The sequence below is a fragment of the Petaurus breviceps genome, unplaced genomic scaffold (assembly GCF_028583685.1).
Source record: "Petaurus breviceps papuanus isolate PSGF00001 unplaced genomic scaffold, PetGlider_PUasm1.0 83250, whole genome shotgun sequence".
Lineage (NCBI taxonomy): Eukaryota > Metazoa > Chordata > Mammalia > Diprotodontia > Petauridae > Petaurus > Petaurus breviceps.
In genome coordinates, this window is record NW_027186600.1 from 1 (window position 1) to 5,077 (window position 5,077).

The 5,077-nt window shown below is 41.0% G+C and overlaps 1 long non-coding RNA gene across 1 annotated transcript; it reads right to left on the reverse strand.

Moving 5' to 3' along the window:
* Nucleotides 1-1,027: 1,027 nt before the first annotated feature.
* Nucleotides 1,028-4,492, reverse strand: LOC138176166 (uncharacterized). The gene is made up of 2 exons (XR_011172182.1): nt 4,206-4,492; nt 1,028-1,245 (listed from the first exon to the last, which is right to left on the reverse strand). It is a non-coding gene; the product is annotated as an uncharacterized lncRNA (long non-coding RNA).
* Nucleotides 4,493-5,077: the final 585 nt, after the last annotated feature.

Here is a 5,077-nt window from a genome sequence, read left to right on the forward strand (position 1 = left end):
GAAAGAACTGTGGCAAGTACTGGGGGATAGACAATGTTTCAATTAGACACTAGCTGAGGAGCAGCTTCAAAAGAGAGCCAGGGCTGTCCAACTTTTTGATGATGAGGAAATGCCTTGAAATCATCCGGGCAATTTTATAACTGACAGGGAAATACTGCCCATTACTATAGGCAGCAGAGGAGAGCTGTCATTTCACCCCAGCAATTGTGGTCTGCTTTCTGACAGACATGGATATAAAGAGACAGCCAGTCTAGGGTAGAAGCAGCTTCAAGAACCACGAAGAATCAGAGAAGAGATTCTGACTGCAGAGAGAAGAGACCCTGGACATGCAGCTGAACAACCCATCCAGAGAGGAACAACTTCTAGCTCATGTAGTACCAGGAGATGTGAGCTGGCTTTGACACACATGGATCCTGCACGTGTAGCCCACTACCTCTGTACTCTTAAGTTTGAGTCCACTTTCTCCATGGACACCATGTATTTGTGGGAGACAATACCCCAGGTTTATGGTGTTGGCAGGTGGGGGAGGGATGTTTGGTAAGTACTAGTCTTCTATACCATCTGAGTAAATGTCTTTGCTAACTCTGTCTGCTGGATGATGGTCAATCAGGGCTCCTATCCCAGGTAGTAGGTGCAATCCTGTGGGTCTGCATCCATTATACCGTATCTCAAGAGCCCTTATTTGGGAACCCAACCCATAACTGCATGTATAAGTTGGGGAGTAGTCCAGAGAGGGTGTTCCCCAAATTTGCTTGGTAGTTCCATATGGTAACTTTGCGTCCCTTGACTACTGGAAAGCAGTATGTACTATGGGATGAGCTGAAATATAGAATGATTAAAAGCAAATAATTGTGGAATTGATTAAAAATTTTGAATTGGTATCTTTTTATTTTTATATCAATTTTTTTCTACATATCCTGTCCTCTTCCTCTATCCAGTGAGCTATCCTGTATAACAAAGAATAAAAAAGAGAGGAAAAGAGGGACTATTGACTAAAACTAACCAATATATCATCAAAGTCAAAATCTACTTTACAAAGATCCATGCTTCATTTCAATTGTGATTATTGATATAGGACACTCATGAAAGTGACCAAATGGACTCTGAACTTTACATCTAAAACTAGGCCAATTCATCATCCTTGGTTTTGTCAGTCAGGTAGTTGAACAACTCTATTGGCTTATTCGTTTGAGGGAGAGGTTCATGTATTTTCAAATGAGCATATCGATCATTCCCAAGATGTACCTGCAAATAAAGAGAAGTGGAAAGTCAGTGGCATGTATTCCAACCCAGTAGCTCTCACCATTCAGGGTCACTGTATCAGGCACATTCCTGTTTTAGTTAGGGGTTTTGGCCAGATGACTTCTGATGTGATCTGTACACTTTTATTCTAACCTATGAATGATCCTATTCATGCTTTGAAAACAAAATTGTAGCAGGGAGTGACCTGAGAGGTCCTTTAGTATTATTTTTAAAGCTAAAGGAATTGAGTCCCACAAAGGGCCAATGAACAAGAATGTTCAGTTGGGCAGCCACATCATGCTACTGTGAGATCTTAAGGTCACATATTTAAAGCTGGAAGGGACTTAAGTCTCATCTGCTCATTTTGTAGTTGAAGAAGCTAAGGCCCAGTGAGGTCAGTCACTGTCGAAAACTTGTATGTTATTTGTGAGGCAGCTGGGGGATGCAGTGGGTACAATGATGGGCCTGGAAGACCTTCAGTCATTTCCTGTCTGCCTCAGTTTCATCAACTGATTTCCTCAATCTGAAAAGTGGAGATGACAATAGGCCCTGCCCCTTTGGGTTGTTGTATCAATAAGATAACATTTATAAAGAGCTTGGCATAGTGCCTGGCACAGAGTAGCTGCTTAATTAGTACTTGTTCTTAACCCACGCCTCCCCTCACCATTCCCTTCCCTTCCCTTGTCCAAAGTCACCAAGCAGCTGATCCAGAATCTGATCCCAAATCCAGCCTGTTTTCCTTAAACCATGGCTGACTCTAGCACCTGGATATTTGAATGTCCAAGGAACTAATTTTTAGTAATAGGGTTTCAAGTATTATTTTAAATTTGAATTTGCCTTTGTCTCAGAGTTTCATTTTTTCAGGGTTTTTTTTATAAGATATGTAGAAAAAAGATCATGTATCATACAAAAATATGGCTTCTTCCTTTTTTACTTTTACCCAAGCCTCTTTGAAAACACTGTGGCCTTTGTACATCTTGGGCCTTCCTTCCAATGCTGTGTCCCTCCAGGGAGAGTTCTATTTGCTTAATTTTCCCATCTGTGCTATTTTATCTCCCATTGCCTCCCCAGATAGCAGCACGTTAGCACACTACCTTTAACAAAGTCCTATCTTGCGGCGGCCAGGTAGCACAGCAAGTAAGAGCACCGGCTCCAGTGTTGAGAAGACCTGGAGATCGAATTCCGGGCTCAGACACTTAGCACCCACCCAGAAACACCTGGCCGTGTAACCTTGAGCAAGTTACTTAACCCAGATTGCTCAAAAAAAAAAAAAAGTCCTATCTTTAGTAAAGCAGAGTAGATGAAACCAACAAGACAGCTGGGTAATGCTTTGGAGAGGTAAGTCACTGGGTAAGTCACATAAACACTGCAGGCCCCAAGTAACTCCCTAGGACTGATCAGCAAAGTCAATAGGTGGTGTTAGTAGAAAGGGTTCTCAGACCCAGCAGTTCCCACAATGAGAGAATGCTGGGCCTTGGGTCAAGAAAACCTGAATAAGATCTTACTTCAGACACTTAGTAGCTGTGTGATTCTTGGGAAGTCACTTAATTTCATTTTCCTCACCTGGGAAATGTCTCCATCTCCTTTGGAAGGATCCTATGAGGTAACCTTTCTGAAGAACTTAGCACATAGTTGCACTTAGTCAATTCTTATTTCCTTCCTTCCTGTGCTGCAGCAGGAGTTCCTGCCTGGCTGACATCTCCTAGTACCTTAATACAGCCTCCTTAACTCAGCTGAGGTAGTTCTACTCTGCTGTACCCTAAAGCCAGAATCACTTAGATCTATCCTATATAGGTTTCCCAGCTATCTCTGTCCACAATCCCAAAGGAGTGACCAAGGAATTCCCAGATGTGTGCCCATTGTCATTTAAATTGAAGATCATATATTTCTTTTAAAATTATGCTGTAGGGCATAGAGTGCTGGATTTGCACCTGGAGAAGGTTCAAATTCCCTGACACTTATGAGTTGTATGTAAGTCATATCCCAAGAAACTCCCTGGGGCTAATCAATAAAGTCAACAGATGGGTTTATATCTGTGTTGGTAGAGAGGGCTCCCAGACCCTAACTTACTACAATGATAAAAATCCATCATACATTTGGATAAAATCTCCCTAAAATTTGGAAAAAGAGACGTGCATTTCAGTAATTTCTGATAAGGTCATGTTTGAATTCCTGGGCACCAATGTTGACCTGGTATTCACTTTGTGTGCATTTCTCCTATAAGACAAGATGCTCCCTCTCAAGTAACAAGTAATCTAGTTGCTGGATTCAGGGCATAAACATATAAGCCTTGTTTCAGAGTCTATGTGAAGTGGGATTTTTCTCATTCTTTTATCTTACAGTTCTCATACAGTAAAGCCTGGGACAATGTATCCTGAGACTTACTCTCCACTTGCAAGAATGTAATTCACAATCGTGTGGGCTAGCATGTTATTAGAGAATCATGAAAGGAAACAGAATTCCCCAAATGAATAATCTTGAGTATGTTAAAGTTGGTATGAAAATTCTCAGAGTCACAGCCTTAAACATGAGAACTTCCCCTGATAGAAACATTTCTATAAACCCTGTCTTGTCCTTACTTGTCTCTAGTTGCCTGGGTACTCAAAGTGAGTAGGGAGAGTCTTTAACATTCTCTTTTTCTCTCCCTCTCCCTTCCCCTGTCCCTCTCATTTCATCATCCATCTTTGTTTGACAGCTCCCATGCTCAATGTGACACCAAACTCTACCAGATCAGTCCTCCTTTGCTCTCCTGGTTGACATGAATCTCTTTCTTAAAGTCTCTTCCTCTCTTCTGCCTTCTTTACTTTCTCCCAGTTACCACACCATCACTTTATATTTCCCCAGTGGCAGACACTTTCATTTCTACATTTACTCAAAAAGGAAGCTAACTATCCCCATCCTTTCTATGTGCATCCAAATAGAAAGAAAAAGAAGTCGAATTCAATGACTTGTTGAATACTGACTTTCACATAATAATAAGTCCTGGAAACCACTTGGCTTCTGTACTCGACAGCCTCAAAGCAGTCATATTTTTTATTGGTCTTTTTTTCAAACTGTGGCTTTACCTTAAGAAAAGAGGGGAGAGTAAAGAACTTAGTGGTTATCTGGAAATAATATCAGGTTTTGTCTACTTAGTGGTTAGTAAGCACTGGCAACCCTGGAAACATTAGTCAAAACCTTCTTTTTTCCCAGTTCCTTCAACAATTAATAATTGATTTTTACAAAAATCTATGTTTTTGCTTATTGTGCCTTAGGCACCGTGCCAGATGCTGAGAATTAAAGAATAACAACACAGCCCCCATTCTCAAGGAGTTTACATTCTACTGGGAGGAATACAATATTTACCCAAATTACTAAATACCAAATACACAAAAATAATTTCAAAAGGAACGGATGAATTACAATAGCAATTCTTTCCTCCATACTAGGAATAAATGAACCACTTAAGTAATGGGTGGCTACTGTTCCCTCAGAGGCTGTAATGCTATAGCAGCAAGCACCCCAGGATCCCTAGGGTGGCTGCCAACACAGGTTCTTAGATCTGCTTTTCTAAAGGAAAGCAACTCAAAATGGGTTAACAATCTTGTTTTCATCAATCAAACATATCATTTACCTAGTTCAGGGGAAAAAGTCAACACCCCAATCTTCAGAGTATACAGACAGGTTACAAGCAGAAGTTACAAGACAGTGAAACAGATCAAGCAGAAAGGCCTCCAACTGTCCAACCATTACATGCATACCTAGTCAGTTACCAGAGAGGGAAGCATCAACATCTGGGTTTTTCAAAGCCAGGGGGCTCTCAATGGTTGACCAGAGTCTTATCTGGTCAAATCAC